This window comes from Lepidochelys kempii, chromosome 2 (genome assembly GCF_965140265.1).
Source record: "Lepidochelys kempii isolate rLepKem1 chromosome 2, rLepKem1.hap2, whole genome shotgun sequence".
NCBI lineage: Eukaryota > Metazoa > Chordata > Testudines > Cheloniidae > Lepidochelys > Lepidochelys kempii.
This window is the reverse complement of record NC_133257.1, coordinates 122,414,660-122,431,276: the sequence shown is the minus strand read 5'-3', so window position 1 is coordinate 122,431,276 and position 16,617 is coordinate 122,414,660.

The following is a 16,617-nucleotide window of genomic DNA, read 5'->3' as shown; positions in this document are numbered from 1 at the left end:
ATTTGCACATAGTTATAGCTGTCTTTAAAAAGGTGTGTTTATGGAATGCTATGAAAAATCAGTGTTATAGTTTGGGAAATGTGGGAATGTTTCTGTATTGCATTTTGTGTTGTAAACAAGTAGGTCAGGTACCACAAATTGTAATGCCTGCTCTGTAAGCTCTTCAGTAAGTTCAGCCAAATGTTCTATGCTCACCAGTTGTTGCTAAGAAGCAAAACCTTTTTGAGTCAAGGAACACTTTAGCCTTGTCCAAATAAGTAAAAATAGACTAGGTGCCATCAAAAATAACTGACAATTCTGAAAGATAAAACACAACCACAGCCAGTATTTGAAAATTCAGATACATGCCTCCTGAGATGAGTGGCTTGAAACACATATGAGAAGGGGTAGCAATGGTTCCTTGAATAAAGAGCCCATTTTTCTTCTCTACAACATCATCAAAATGGGTTTCTTGTCAGCCAAAAAGAATGAAGCAATGAGAAGCTGGCAGAGAGTGAGGGACTGACCATTTTCAAAGTTCACTGTTGTATCCAGCAAGGTGGAGATAGCTACCCCAGTTTGTGTTTGTAAGTTTGTTCCTAGGGGGGTCCTGTAGCTTGGAGTTCCTACAATTCCCAGGAGGCACCAGAGAAGGAGAAGAATGAGAGTGAGAGAGAGAAGGGAAGGAAGAATGTGAGCGCTGTGAAAGAGTGAAGGGAATAAACCTCACCTTTGCTATTATCAAGTTTTCTGAGTTTTCCTCAAAGGGGTTCAGGTAGAAAACAAATTGGCAATGAGCATAAGACAATCAGAGAAGTAGAACTCTAATTTAGCCAAGCAACTCATGATTTCTGCTGTTGTGATCTGCTGTTCCTGCTCCCAGGATAACTCCACAGGCCTAAAGCCTGCTGTTCTCTGCAACTGTAGCTTGCTGAGAAGAGAAATTTAAAGGGGCAGTGCCTCCTTTGTCATAGTGCTTCTTTTTTGTCATGAAGACGACCAGTTCCAAGATGTGTGAATGACGTCTCATGATAAAAGTCCTTACCTAAAAGAAAACTGCAGAAACTGCTCAATAAGTGGAAAGCGCCATCTACTGTGCTAAGTCACTGTCCACAACACCAGATGTCTTCCAGCCTGCAGAGGTTAATGCAGTCCAATAAAAGTCTGCTACTTGCTAAACTCCTAAGTCTATAACCATGGTGCCTTTATCCTTCTACACATCACATTGCTACCAATGCTACAGATGCAGTGACCTTGGTCACAAGGTAGACTTTCAAGGATGAGTGCCAAGAAATCAGTAAACAAGAAGTGCAACAAAAAAGAACATTTTGCTAAAGTCTGTAAGTCTGCCATCATTGTTGTGTCTGGAGTTCTCACAGATAAGGATGATGGCAAACTGAACGTGACAGGAGATCACCACACCACTGCATGCTGCCAAGAGCAAGACAACTGCCATGAGATGAGCATATCAGTGGGTTCTGGTTCACCTTACGCTATCATTCTCAACCAACTCTATGCTGCACTATATGCCAGCTCCAAAAGTGAGTTGCATCCTCCAGACATATACCCTGGAGGGTATAGTGGATCTCCCATCCCCATCAGTAGCTATTTTACAGGTACCCTTGAGTACAAAGGCCATAATGCCCAAAGGAAAATCTATGTGGCCCAAAAGGGAGTTTCTGTGACTTATTGGGAGGACTTCCTGGTTCTTGCCAGGAGGTACCCTCTGCCCTTCCAGCAGGAAGTTTCAGCACTGACTGAAACTGGGAGCACAAGGCAAGAAGAGAGGAGGCTGCTGGACTGTAATGCTGTTCTGTTTCTCCTTACAGAATAAATCTTTGTTTCTGGTGGTTTGTCTGGTCTGACATGAATACACACTGACACACAATGCAGAGCACATAGAGGCACCTCAGGCTCATTTTCCTAAAGTTGTGTAAAAAGCCACAAGGCAGACTTACCTTATCTTGAACCTTAGGCGCCGACTCCGTGGCCGCTCTGCAGCGGGAGCACCCACAGGGGAAAACTGGTGGGTGCTCGGTGCCCTCCTTTCAGCACCTCCCCCAGTGCCTCCTGCCTACCGGTGGGCCCCTCCAATCAGTGCTTCCCCCTCCCACCCACCACAATCAGCTGTTTTGCAGCATGCAGGAGGCCGGGGAGGGCGGAGTGAAGGAGCGAGGACCCGGCATGCTTGCAGGGAGGGGATGGAGGGGGGGTGGGAAGACATTGGGCAGGGGTGGGGCCTGAGGGAAGGGGTGGAGTAGGGGTGGAGCCTGGGGCAGATCCGGGGGTTGAGCACTCCCCAGCAGAATGGAAAGTCAGCGCCTGTGTCTTGAACAACTTCATACTGGGCCAGCGAACAAGAGGCGGGGTTACACAATGAAACTATTCATGAATGTGTTAAGAACAGACAGGATGTAGATCTTAAGAAAAGTGCTGAACCTGAATAAGTTTCAAATTGTAGATTTTGTTTGTGTGAAGCTGCCATATCGAGTCAAAAAAGGACATTCAAAATATTTGTGTCCTTTGCAAATAACAGAAATCTTAGGAGATGTATTAATAGATGGAAAGAAATGGAACACTTCAAGATTGTCTGCAACTCATCAGCCAGCAGCTGAAGAAGAGAGTGTCGATTTTCACCTTGGACCAGAGAACATCGGTGACACTGATAGTGATGATAGACAATCTATAGCTGTAGGAATTGCTCCACCATCTACTCTTGTTCCTGACTCATCAGGTATTAGGAGAAGTGTGAGACAAAGGAGACTGCCTAAAAAGATTGGAAGATTTTGTTACTGGACTCAAGTGACAGATTGGGAAGCGACTGTTTAAAGTTTTATAATGGTTATTCTCAAGGGGAAGTGTGTGTTTAGCTAGAGAGATGCAGAAAGCTACACTTTATAGTAAGTTTGTTTCTAGATCATTCTTGTAGCTTGAAGTCCAGGAACTATAATTCCCAGGATGCACCAGTGGAGGAGGCAGAGAGACCGGGAAAAAAGGAGAAGGCAAGGAAGAACGTGAGCTCCGTGAGTCAGTGAAGGGAATAAACTGTACCTTTGCTGTTATCAAGCTTCCCACCAAGTCTTCCTCAAAGGGGTTCAGGTACAAAAATCACTTCACATATCTGCATAATGGTGTGGAATCTAAGATACCCTGTCCATATAATCATCTGGGTCAAACAATGTCCAGCGTATATCTTTATGGAGCATAGATACCAAACGCCATTGTTCATGTAACTATGATGCCTATTTTGTGTACTGCGCCTTGAAATGTCTATGAAGCAGCCATTTTGTTGTCAAAATTACTGCAACTTCTACAGAGTAGAGACACACACACACACACATGCTCTCTTGTGGAGTCTTCCCCTTTATTCTTAATTGTTGTTTTCCTTAATCTAAAATAAAAGCTATTTACACCAAAAGTATATGGTCTACTCCTTGTGATTGAGGAAAGCTCATCAGTGCACAAAGTTATCTCAGATAGCCGAAACATTGACTGTTGCAATGCATTAGCAGACACACACCATACCCCATGATGCATCCCACTCTAGAATAACCCCTATGGGTCTCAGGTCATATAGGATCTGCAGGTGAATTCCAGCTTCATGAAAAGGTTGAGCCTCCAGTATTGCTAATTTCAAATGTTCCAAAAAATCATAAGTAAGGCCTTAACGAAACATGAGATAAGCTTAATCATGGGAATATATAACCCTAAATAATTAGGTTCTCCTTCATTTGCCTTTTGGTTTTTGAGCCTTTAGGGTGCACTTTGATCACATTTTTAAGCTTTTCTTGGCAGCCCGAGGGCAAGAAGCATCCTTTCTTTTTAGATGAGTGCTAAGGTTCTCACGTAATCAAGGGACCTCAGGAGCTGAAACTTCAAAAAGAAGCATCAAATATTGTGGGACTCACGATAAAACTGCAGAAATTGGCAATACTGGGCCTCACTTTGGCTGCTTCCCCATGAATGTGTGAGAAGAAGCCTGAATATGAATTTGATTTTCAAAAAGCTTTGAGTTTTTGCTTTCTTAGGTGTTATTAGTAAAAAAAAAAAAAAAAAAGAAGTAAAATTGAAGCTATCTTGTCAATGTTGATACTGCCCCTTTAAATGATATAACTATGCATGGTGTAGATTACACAATAATTTATATTCTATTACTGGTGTGAACTATGTACTGTAATTACACTTTGGGCCCTAACATTTTCAAGAGCTAATGAGAGGAATTTTATTATCATGCCAATGGGGACAACTCTCTAGTTACTATGTAACTGAGACATTTGGACAACTTAGAAGTGACAAGGGTGTTATTTCCTAGTTAGTGCCTTAGAAAACTGAAATTATTTACAACAGTGGCAATCGATATATTTCAGAGTAGCAGCCCTGTTAGTCTGTATTTGCAAAAAGAAAAGGAGTACTTGTGGCACCTTAGAAACTAACAAATTTATTTGAGCATAAGCTTTCGTGAGCTACAGCTCACTTCATCGGATGCATTCAGTGGAAAATACAGCGGGGAGATTTATACACATAAAGAAAATGAAACAATGGGTGTTACCATACACACTGTAATCAGAGTGATCACTTAAGGTGAGCTATTACCAGCAGGAGAGCGGGGTGGGGGGAACCTTTTGTAGTGCTAATCAAGGTTGGTCATTTCTAGCAGTTGACAAGAACGTCTGAGGAACGGGGGGGAGGGGGCAGAATAAACACGGGGAAATAGTTTTACTTTGTGTAATGACCCATCCACTCCCAGTCTCTATTCAAGCCTAAGTTAATTGTATCCAGTTTGCAAATTAATTCCACTTCAGCAGTCTCTTGTTGGAGTCTGTTTTTGAAGTTTTTTTGTTGAAGAATTGCAACTTTTAGGTCTGTAATCAAGCGACCAGAGAGATTGAAGTGTTCTCCAACTGATTTTTGAATGTTATAATTCTTGACATCTGATTTGTGTCCATTTATTCTTTTACGTAGAGACTGTCCAGTTTGACCAATGTACATGGCAGAGGGGCATTACTGGCACATGATGGCATATATCACATTCGTAGATGTGCAGGTGAACAAGCCTCTGATAGTGTGGCTGATGTGATTAGGCCCTATGATGGTGTCCCCTGAATAGATATGTGGACACAGTTGGCAACGGGCTTTGTTGCAAGGATAGGTTCCTGGGTTAGTGGTTCTGTGGTGTGTGGTTGCTGGTGAGTATTTGCTTCAGGCTGGGGGGCTGTCTGTAAGCAAGAACCGGCCTGTCTCCCAAGATCTGTGAGAGTGATGCGTGGTCCTTCAGGATAGGTTGTAGATCCTTGATGATGCATTGGAGAGGTTTTAGTTGGGGGCTGAAGGTGATGGCTAGTGGCGTTCTGTTATTTTCTTTGTTGGGCCTGTCCTGTAGTAGATGTCTTCTGGGTACTCTTCTGGCTTTGTCATTCGATATATTGTATTTGCTAACACTGCATTTCACTGTTATGGCCACGGAAATCAAGAATCTTTAATAACCTAGACTTTACAATTTTAAAATGTTTGATTCTTGATGGAGCCTCCTTTTCTTATTGTGAACAATAATGTGTGCAGGGAATTTACTTTATACCTGTAAAGTGTATTTTATTATATTGAAATGAAATTGATTTAGCCATTGTAGTGGCCTCAAGTGGTCCCCCGACTCACGACTCTTATCCGTCCTGTTCTGCCCCTCAGCTTCCAGAGCAAGGGGCGGGCCCAGCATGGCTCTTCCCACCAGGGGGCGGGGAGTGGTTCCTCCCTGTCAGCATCAGAGGGAGGCCAGTCCATCCTGCTACAGCCATTCAGAGTTCAAGAACGTTGTAAAGTTACTGATATAGTTTCTTCTCAGTTATGTAGTTCCCTGCACTCTGATTTGCATACGATTAAGGAGTCAGAATTTATTTATATTAGGATAAGGTTATTGCTTTGTAAATAGGGTGGATTCTCAAGTTACGGGAGTCAACTTTGTGTTCCTATATAGCACCTTCCACCTGTGGATCTCAAAGCACTTTGCAAATCTTAAAGGTGACTTGAAAAGGAAAAGAACAAAACATTAGGCTACTGACCAGGTCTATCCTTGAAAATTGTATGATGACTGGAGAACCAGTGAATTAATTACAAGAATTATGAGGGTGAAAGCTGATCAAGTGAGAGGGGAAGGGGGTTTTTAGTGGGACTGTTCAAACCTGTTTTCTTTGTGGGTTTTTTTAACACCTATTTAACTTAAATGAGTAGCATGTTGGAGGAAGGCAGCCTTTATTATATGTTCTTCCTGGCCACCTCTTTGGTTTATTATTTATGTTTTTACTTTTCCCTGTACTCATCCTCATCGCATGTGAGAAAGGAGTTAATGGTGAGAGGGGAAAAAGAAGACTTGTGTGTGTGAGAGAGAGAGCGAGCTTTAAAATACACAAATACAATTTAATTAATTAACAAATTAATTATTGGGTGTGAGGATTATGATGATTAATCTTTCCTAAATAGCAACTGGGACTAGGGATGCAGACTGAAAGGACCAAAGATAGATGGGTTGGTGGGGTGTAAGGGAATGAAAAGTTCAGGTAACCAACTTTGTTGTGGTATATTATTCTGTGTAGAAGCTGTAGTGAATCAGAATGTATATTGTAATTAGAAATAAGCATACAGTCATCAAGTGAATCTGCCATTATGGGCCTGATTCAAAGCCCAGTGAACTGAATGGGAGACTTTCTTTGACTTCAATGGGCTTCATGATTGGCTACTGTTGGATGTGAGTATTGTATTATTGTTATTGAGAAATTGCAACTGGTTGTTGGTCAGTAGAGCATCCCATTGTTCTGGATGGCTGAGATGGCCCCATTTCAGTACGATTCTCTTTAATCTGTAGTAAATACAGAATATTATGTAAATGAACAGTATTCAAAGGAAGGAAAGAAATCACAGGAAAACATTAGTGACAAGATCCCCTGCTGTTCTGAAGCAACTCTCTCACTTTTTCTAAAGTAGGCTGCATAAATATTGATTTTCCCTGGGTATGCCCTACATTCATTTGCACAGACATGATAAATGTGCTTCAGAATTAGAGATCAATCTTACTTTCCTGCACAGTGAATATATACACATTTCGGAGTGCATGTAGATAATGCAAATTCTCAATTCTCAAGCCTACCACTTAATCACTGAGTTATGTAAGAAAAATGTTATTCTTAGCTATTCAATATTTTAAAATATATTTGCATTAATCCCAATAAAAACCATTTAAAATGTATTCAAATCACATTTCAATTATAATTATCATGCCAAAGTTTCCTGTATTTTCCCTTTATATTTATTCATCTTATTTTTAATAAAATACTCTATTTTCGTGAAGTTATAACCCGAAACATTAATATAACCACATTGCTTTACTACCCCTTCTCCCTTAACCCTATTGTGGTTTCTATTGGTTTGAGGCCATGGGCAGCCATCCTTGACTCCATCCAGCACACCTCTCTCACCCTCTATTATTTTTCCTCTCATAACTCAAACACAACGGAATCTTCAATGAAATTGAAAGGGAACAAATTCAAAATTGATAAAAGGAAATACTTATTCACAGAATGACATACCAGAACTCGTTGCTACACAATATCACTGAGGCCAAGATCTTAGCAGGATACAGAAAAGGACTGGATAACAAACATATCCAGAATTACAATAATAAATATTATTTAAAAAAAAACAAGAGTTTTTAAAGGGATAGGCACCCTCATGCTTCAGGGCATAAGCCAACCTCCAGCTACAGTTGTTTTGGAAGAAATATTTTGTGGGCAGCTCATCCCACAATTGCAGGGGGGGTTTTCACCTTCCCCTGAAGCAAATGTCACTGTTGGTGACAGGACACTGAACTAGAAGGACCAGTGGTCTGATCCAGCAGGACAATTCTTATTTTTCTGAATAGAAAGGAATAGTATTTTTTCTTTCTGAATACTGACATTCTTCAAATTTATCGAAGTGTGAGCAAACATGTGACTACACCCATGTACTTTGCAATCCCTCATTGTGCTCTAGAGTCTGCACTGACTTCCAATCTATTTGTGAGTGCAACTGAAGTTGCTGATTTGATCTGTAAAGATCTTCATGGTTTTTATTCTGTGTTCTTAGAGATTGCGAGTGAAATACTGGTCACGCTGAAGTCAATAGGAGTTCTGTCATTGACTTCAGTAGAGCCAGGATTTCCCTCTGCTTTTCTCGTGTGTTACTGTGGAAGTTCAGAACTGGGACATGCAAACTAACAGCCCCCAGGTTTGACTGTTAGGGGGCTGAAGCAGAAGATTCCTAGGGGAGGACTCTGATTCGGAATTTTACTCCTCCAGCCTCTCTTGGTTCAATAAAGCTAGAATGTGTTGCCTTATCTATTTATGAGGCTCTGAGAGGGTTGCTCGAGGGGTTTCTGGGAAGCTGTATGTATGGGGGATGTTAATTGCTTTATTGTCATTAACTGGTGTATTGATAGTTAGAATTTTTGTACTTTGATTTTTATTTAATTCACCTAAGTATGAATCAGAAGGAATCAGAATTGACGGAGAACAGGTAACGCATCTTCTCTTTGCTGACAACTAATACTAGCGAAGGACACGGCAGAACTGGAAAACAAATTGCAGCAACTGCAAACACTTTCACGTGACATTGGGTTGGAAGTGAACAAATTGAAGATGAAGTGGATGTGGAATGAGCATAAGGAATTATTCATAAGGAATCACCACTGTAAATGGGAAAGAAATCATGGACAAATATATTTACCTGAGTCAGCAGCTGAGCAGAGACAACTCATTTGAAGGGGAATGCTGTAGGAAGAGAAAGGCGGAGTGGACAAGTTTCAACAAAATAAAGACGTCTCTAACAGATGATGAACTGCCCATGAAGAAAAGGAAAGAACTGTTGAACTCCACTGTTGTGCCAGCAATGATATACAAAGCAGAAAGCTGGTCAACGATGAAAGCGGAGGAAGAAAAATTTGCAGTCACCCAGAGACCAATGGAAAGGCGAATATGTAAGATATCACTCTGTGATCATATACCGAATGAGGAAATCAGAAGGTGTACAGAGGTGACCGATGTAGTGCAGGTGATGTATGACACAAAGCAAAGATGGGTGGGTCATGTAGTCCGCAGGCAAGACAATAGGTGGATAACCCGCGTTAGTGACTGGATCCCCAGAGACTACAAGTGATCGCTGGGCAGACTGAAAACGTGCTGGGCCAATCCCAGGAGAAATTCATTTGGCCAGAAATGGAAAGAATGTGCTCACAACAGAATAGAATGGTGTGGTGTTGACTTGTGTTCGTGGAGGGAGGGACGAGGACAAGTTGGACAAAGGTGAAGTATGAATATTGTTTGATATTTAAGTACCTTTTAATAAGGTGTATATTTTATGTGCTTAAGCAGCTAAATAAAAATAACTTTTGAAAATGAACTAACTGATGCATTTTATCTATGCTTTTAGTTAATTATTGTAGAAGCAGTTGGAGGCGGGTGATAGGCACCTTGTACAAATGGAAAACAATAAATAAACATTTAGAATTTTTTCCTTCAACCGTGCCCACTCTCACATCAAAATTTACTCTATTCAGATTTAAAATATGGGAATTTCTAAATTCTTAGTCTCTTATCACAAATCCTCTTTTAGCACTAGAGACTGTGACATGAATTATTTAAAGAATTTGCTTAATGGAAGCTTGTGATGCTATAGTGAAAAACTGCTAAATACTGTGGGTCATTCCAAACTTGTTAATGGTCGCTGTTCAGGTTTATCGCTGATGCTGAAACCAACTGTGTTTGAGTCATTGTGTTAGGTTATAGCTTTCTGAATCCACACTAATCCTGTTAGATTTATTAATGATGAATTTGTACTTCAGGGAGTTGTACAGTTCTGGAACACAACAGAAGTTTGAACAAGCAAATACCAACCTAAGGGGAAAATACTTGAGGAGGGGGAAAGGGCATTATAAGCTTTTGGAGGAGAACCTTTTAGTTTTTTAACATGCAATGGGTAACAAAACTTTTTTTCCCTTTAAATAAATAAACAAACAAACAAATCTGTATTTAAAGACAGGAGAGTGGACGGCTGGGTAAGAGGATTAGTGAAAACTTTCTACTAATTAATCTTTCAGCTCTGAAGTCTGGTTTTGAGATTAATCCAGCACAAATTATAAACAAAATCTTTAATAAACGTTGCTTTCATTTTAAGACAATATTTACTGTAATAATTTGGAATATTTGATATACCATCGAACATACTCCTGTAGTTTATAAGGCTAGGTGGGTTTTTTTTCCTGAATTTGTTTCTGCGGGTGCTGTTTTTAATAGCATCACAACTCACCATCAGCGGCTGTCTCGAACAACACAATGGAAAAATTTAAAAGAGGCCTGATGTTTTATTTGTAGTTCTTTAAATCTCTCCCGACACATCTGATGTGACGCTGTTCCTAGTGCTGATAAAGGATCAACATCTTTGTGTTGGGAGTGACAGATATAATCAGAATAAGTTGGGGCCTTCTTAAATTTGCTAATGCATCCACACTTCTGAACTACTTCATGGTAAAGCTAACACAGTATTACAAAGAATTATATATTAACAGTCTAGCACAATTTGGAAAAATACAATGCACAATGCTGATTATTTAGGAAATCCTTGTCTCATTGAAAACTATATGATCTAGCTACACCAAGGACCAACTTGAAATACTGGTCTTAGCCTCAAACTGGTCCTGCAGTTCCCGTGACTGGTGGGAACTGCGGGACATTGCAGAAGCAGCATCCTTCATTCTTGGGTTAGAGGGAGCCTTGCATTACTTAACAGAGACCCCAATAATCAGAAATGACATGATGAGCCTCTCTATGGAGCCCTATCCAGCCTGCCAAGTCAGAATGAAGTTAGTGACATGGGCCCAGATCCTTAAATGTATTTAGGTTCCTAACTTCCATTGAAATCAAGGAGTCTAAAAACCTTTGAGGATCTGGGCACTGGTTCCAATTCAAAGAGTAGAGTCAAGAGCCACATATTCACTCTCTCCTATCTAGATTTCACAAATGAGAAACAGAGGGCCTGGAATCTACTCCCAGCTTTGAAACTGACTCACTGTGTGACCATGGGAAAGTCGCTTAACCCATATTTTGCCATTTTCCCCATTTGTAAAATGGAAATAATTATGCTTATCCATCCTTTGGTAAAATGCTGTGAGATCTACAGATGAAAACTTACTATTGTAAGATAATTGGGTTTTTCAGCCTGGAAGAGGCTGTGGATTTGAAAAGGTGGGCAACCATTGCCAGAAATTATTGTAGGGGTTAGAAACAGAAAATAAATACCAAACAAAATTTCAGGATCTCCCCGGCTCCCTAAAGATACAAATGCAAGTGTAGAGTATTATATAATATATGGCCTAATTCTTTTAGTCCCCAATTCAAGAAAGCATCCCTATTGAGGCATGGCTCTTAAGCTGATGCTCAACTTTAAGCAAATATTTAAGATTACATATGTTCTTACATGCTTTCCTGAATAATTATGGACTTATGCACTTCCTTAAGTACTTTTCTGAATTGGGGCATTAGACTATTGATAACACCTTTCATATGAAAACATTGAATTGCATTTACAAAAAAAAAAGACATTAAATTGCTTTATTTTATATATATATAAATATATATATTCTCATCCTTTCCCTACTTCTTGGATTATTTTCACTGTTGAAAATGCTTTGTCTTCCGTTGCAACATGTTAACACTTAAGCAAGCCTCTTGCCTCTTTCTCTTTAGGGAAATTCTCTTTCTCTAGCAAAAATAGGCTATTAAAAAACAGAGCTGAACAAGGCTCCAGATACCTTAGTACAGAGCTGCTGAATATTAAGTCCTCCTTTCTGAACTAGATGTTATTTCTTAGCTCCCATATTTTACCTTTTTCCCCCTTCACACATTAACTGGGATCACTTCAATGTTTTCCCCCAACCCTTCATATCCCTCCCATTCTTAAATATAGATGCTCATTAGCAGCAGTAATAAAACCTACTTACAGCAGGGAAACTATGAATATGATCTGTAAGTGTTCACCTGCTTTTGATCCAGCACTGACTCATCAGTAAAGTTTTATTTATTCAAGGACTGGAGAATGAGCAACACTTGCTCAATGAGGGCACAGTATTATACCATTTTTAAATTTAGTATTTAAAAATGAAGAAATAATTGCATATTCCATATAACAATAAACTTCTTTTTTAAATGTAGTAAGTTATCCGACTAATTATTTAATAAGGACTACATAATATATACTATTCTGTTCCAATGGATAAAAAGACAGGATTGAATTGCAAATCAAGACATTCATTTTAGCTAAAACTAAGAACTGTACAATTGCAAGTGCTGGAGGTTTAATAGAGTCAACACAACAAAGTGGCATTGAAGTGAGTTGACTGTGGGCTACCTTCTCCCATCTATTTCTGCAATCAAAGAGGAGCCAAACCCCTAGAAACCAACTGGTGCCCCTACTATGCCCTCCTACAGGTGTACTTTAGTTTCAGGGCTCCATACAGATTTGTGGGAATCAGGGAGTAGCTGCTGTACTGCAGACTTCATAGATGGCTGAATGGGAGTTAATACTACTCCAAGCATAACTGATACGGCTGGGTCCCCTCCCGAGGTGCTACTGTGCAGCTACAGAATGCAGCTGATGGCAGCAAGCCTTATATAGCCATGCTACCACAGCAGAGGTAGGCCAGTAGGGAAGTGCAGAGAGTATCTCGGGCCTGGTCTACACTTAAAATTTAGGTTGACTTGGCTATGGTGTTCGGGGGTGTGAATAATTCACACCCCTGAGTACTGTAGCTATGCCGATGTAACCCCTGGCATTGACATGCCTTTTGGCTAAGATCAAGTGTAAGTAGTCTCTTGGCCTATCTAAGGCCGTGATCAAGTGTCTTGATGTTTTTGGTCTTTTGGCCTCGAGATGAAAACCTTGTCTGTGTCTCTTAGACCTTGAAGTGAAAAAATTATCTTAGCTATGCTGATGTAACCCCTGGCATTGACAGGGCTAGGTCAGTGGATGAATTCTTTCACTGACCTAGGTACCACAGCTCAAAGAAGAATTTTCTGGATTAACTACAGTGCAGTTGAAAACCTTTCTGTTACTGTAGGAAGCATCTACACTACAGTGGAACAGCTGCAGCACCATAGCTGTGCTGCTGTAGCACCCTAGTGTAGACATGTCCTTTCATGGATCTACTGGTCCCAGCCAGGGCTTCCAAACAATCTTTTTTTTTTCCCTTGTTGCCTCTAATCTTTTCTTCCTCTGAGAGCTACATGTGAAAGAAACTCTAGCACGGGCTGGGCAAATTTTTTGGCCTGAGGGCCACATCTGAGTATGGAAATTTTATGGTGGGCCATGAATGCTCACGAAATTTTGGGTTGGGTGAGGGAAGAGGTGAGGGCTCCGGCCTTGGATGTGGGCTCTGGGGTGGGGCCAGAAATGAGGAGTTCAGGGTGCGGGAGAGGGCTCCAGGCTGGGGCAGGGGATTGGGGTGTGGGTGAGGGGGGTGAGGGCTCCGGCCTGGGGTGCGGGCTCTGGAGTGCAGGAGGGTGGGACCGAGGGGTTTGGAGAGTGTGGGGGGGATCAGGGCTGCTGCTTACCTCAAGCAGCTCTCAGAAGCAATGGCATGTCCCCGCCCCTCTGGCTCCTATGCAGAGATGTGGCCAGGCAGCTCTGTGCTAGGACTAGGACTTTTCCTCTTGGAAAAAAGGAGGCTAAAGGGGGATATGATAGAGGTATATAAAATCATGAGTGGCGTGGAGAAAGTGAATAAGGAAAAGTTATTTACTTGTTCCCATAATATAAGAACTAGGGGCCACCAAATGAAATTAATGGGAAGCAGGATTAAAACAAATAAAAGGTAGTTCTTCACACAACGCACAGTCAACCTGTGGAACTCCTTGCCTGAGGAGGTTGTGAAGGCTAGGACTATAACAGGGTTTAAAAGAGAACTGGATAAATTCATGGAGGTTAAGTCCATTAATGGCTATTAGCCAGGATGGGTAAGGAATGGTGTCCCTAGCCTCTGTTTGTCAGAGGGTGGAGATGGATGGCAGGAGAGAGATCACTTGATCATTACCTGTTAGGGTCACTCCCTCTGGGGCACCTGGCATTGGCCACTGTCGGCAGACAGAATTAGGGTGACCAGATAGCAAGTGTGAAAAATGAGGACGGGGTTGGGGGGTAATAGATGCCTATATAAGAAAAAGCCCCAAAAATCGGGACTGTCCCTATAAAATCGGGACATTTGGTCATCCTAAACAGGGTATTGGGCTGGATGGACCTTTGGTCTGACCCAATATGGCCATTCTTATGTTCTTATGCCCTGCCCACAGGCGCTGCCCCTGCAGCTCCCCAAATTGGCCCCTGGCTGCCCCTACACGTAGGAACCAGAGGTGGAACATGCTGCTGCTTCCGGGAGCCACACAGAGCAAGCTCCCAACCCCACTCCCCAGCAGGAGCTCAAGGGCTGGATTAAAACATCTGAAGAGCCAGATGCAGCTCCTGGGCCAGAGTTTGCCCACCCCTTCTCCAGCAGATTTATCTCACTTTCACAGGCCTACTGTTCTCTTCCCACCAGTTTTTCTGTGGGACGGTATACTATGTCCCCTCATTTTTATGTAGTTTTTAGTCACAATGATTTCATAATGATAGACTTAAACTATATTTTTTTTCAAAGTGTTTCAAGTTCAGAAAATTCTTCATCAAAATTGCCAGATTCTGCTGGGAAGCCTCTAGATTGTGAATCATCCCCTTTCCCACTATTCCTTTTTATTGTTTAATAATAATAATCAATACAAATATAGAAAAGCAAAGAAAATATTTCATCCACCTGTCCTGAGCTACAAAGATTAATCTTGAGAGTATCGCAGTATAGCAGCAGTTAATCCCTATCAACATTTCCAATTCCAATTTAAAAAAAAAAAAAACCTGGTAAGAGGAGAATTAAGGTTGTAAATATCTCTCAACTACTGGGAAATAAATCCTAAAGAGAACAGTGTGGTTTTCACTAAAGATACAAACATGAGTCTGAATGTTCAAAGTTAAATTACATTTAAGAAAATTAGAAAATATGGGAAAAACACAACTGGTGAAATTCACTTCCCCACATCAACCCTAAGTAATCAGGCTTTATACAAGTGAAGTGTAGGGAGGCAGCGTCAGAACAGAGACTTTCTCATCAAAATTCAAAAAATGTGAATGCCCACAACCACCACGACTTCTTTGCCCTTGTGCCCCAACTCAGGGATCACATAGTCGTGGGGCTTTTGCACCTGAATGAATTTTATAATGCAGTGGTAAACCAAACAACCTTAACTTTAATCCAGTCCACCCTGTGGACTTCAGTAGTTTGCTACAGTGAGATAGGCTGGTGCACCTCATTTTAAGGACCACAGTAATGTAGCCAGCCTATCAACAAGAAAGTATTATATAAATCACTACTCAGTTAACAGAGTTGTTTTATGGATTTGAGTAGTTCTCTGGGCAGAGTTATGAGCTGGATTCACAGATAGCATCAGTTAGCATTGCTCCATAGATGCTAATGGAGCTATGCCATTTCACACCAGCTGAGAATCTGAAATGAGGTTGTTTGGATGACTGTAGCCATACATATGCATACTATCTAATACTGGATTTTCTGTATGTTATGGATTTTAGTGTAATCTTAACTTTGAACTTCCAGGTTTTCTAAATATTTGTTCTATTTGAGAAAACTGTTGTTTCCCCCTTTAGATAAATATTTACCAGCTTAACTCCAGCTCAGCAAAGTATTTCCTGGAAAATTCCTTTCCTTTTTAAAAAGGCTTAATATAATACTAAGTGACAACAGTCTCTTTGGAACTTGCTGTCTCCCTCTTGCTTGCCCCAAGCCAGGATCATTCTGCCCTGCCTCCTATGTCCTTCTCTCTCTTCCTCCAGTCTCCCCAGACAAGTTTCTCATATACCGCATTCCACCCCTTGCAGCTCTTCAGATTGGGCCATCTGTACTGGGGCTGTGGTGTCTTGGCAAGGACCACAGGGGGTCTCGAACTGTTCAAGGAAAACACCTTTGATAACTAAATAATTCTGGTAACACCCTTTTTGTTCACCTCCCCTCCCAAAAAAGTTAGAACACATCACCACCTGCAAAGTGTATTTGGACCTAAAATCTTGGAGAAAAGAGATGGTTAAAGAAATATATTCTGATTTGGACTCGTAATCTTTATTTGATGTATTTATACTATTTTAGGTCTTGTGTATAGTAAGACTAAAGCCTGAATCTCCTCTCACTTAAATTGGTTTAAATCAGATCAGGAGTAACTCCAGTTCAGTCAGTAGCATTACAGTTGTGTAAAATCAGCAGAAGTGAAAATAGAGAATGTGGAAGGAAGTGGAGAATCAGAGTCTAAATATCTGGTCTGTGATATACTCAAAGCTGCACTTATGCAGCATATTGCCCCTTTTAAAGTTGTTTTTGGACATAAATCTGAGCCTTTAATGGCTGAGTGCAGCATTCAGCTGCTGTTAATTTATGTTCTGGATGTGATTCTGGCTATCTAGCTTAGAAAGAATTCCAAAGATGCTTTTGCTTTCAATTAGACCTAAGGATATACACAAGATAACTGCAGATTC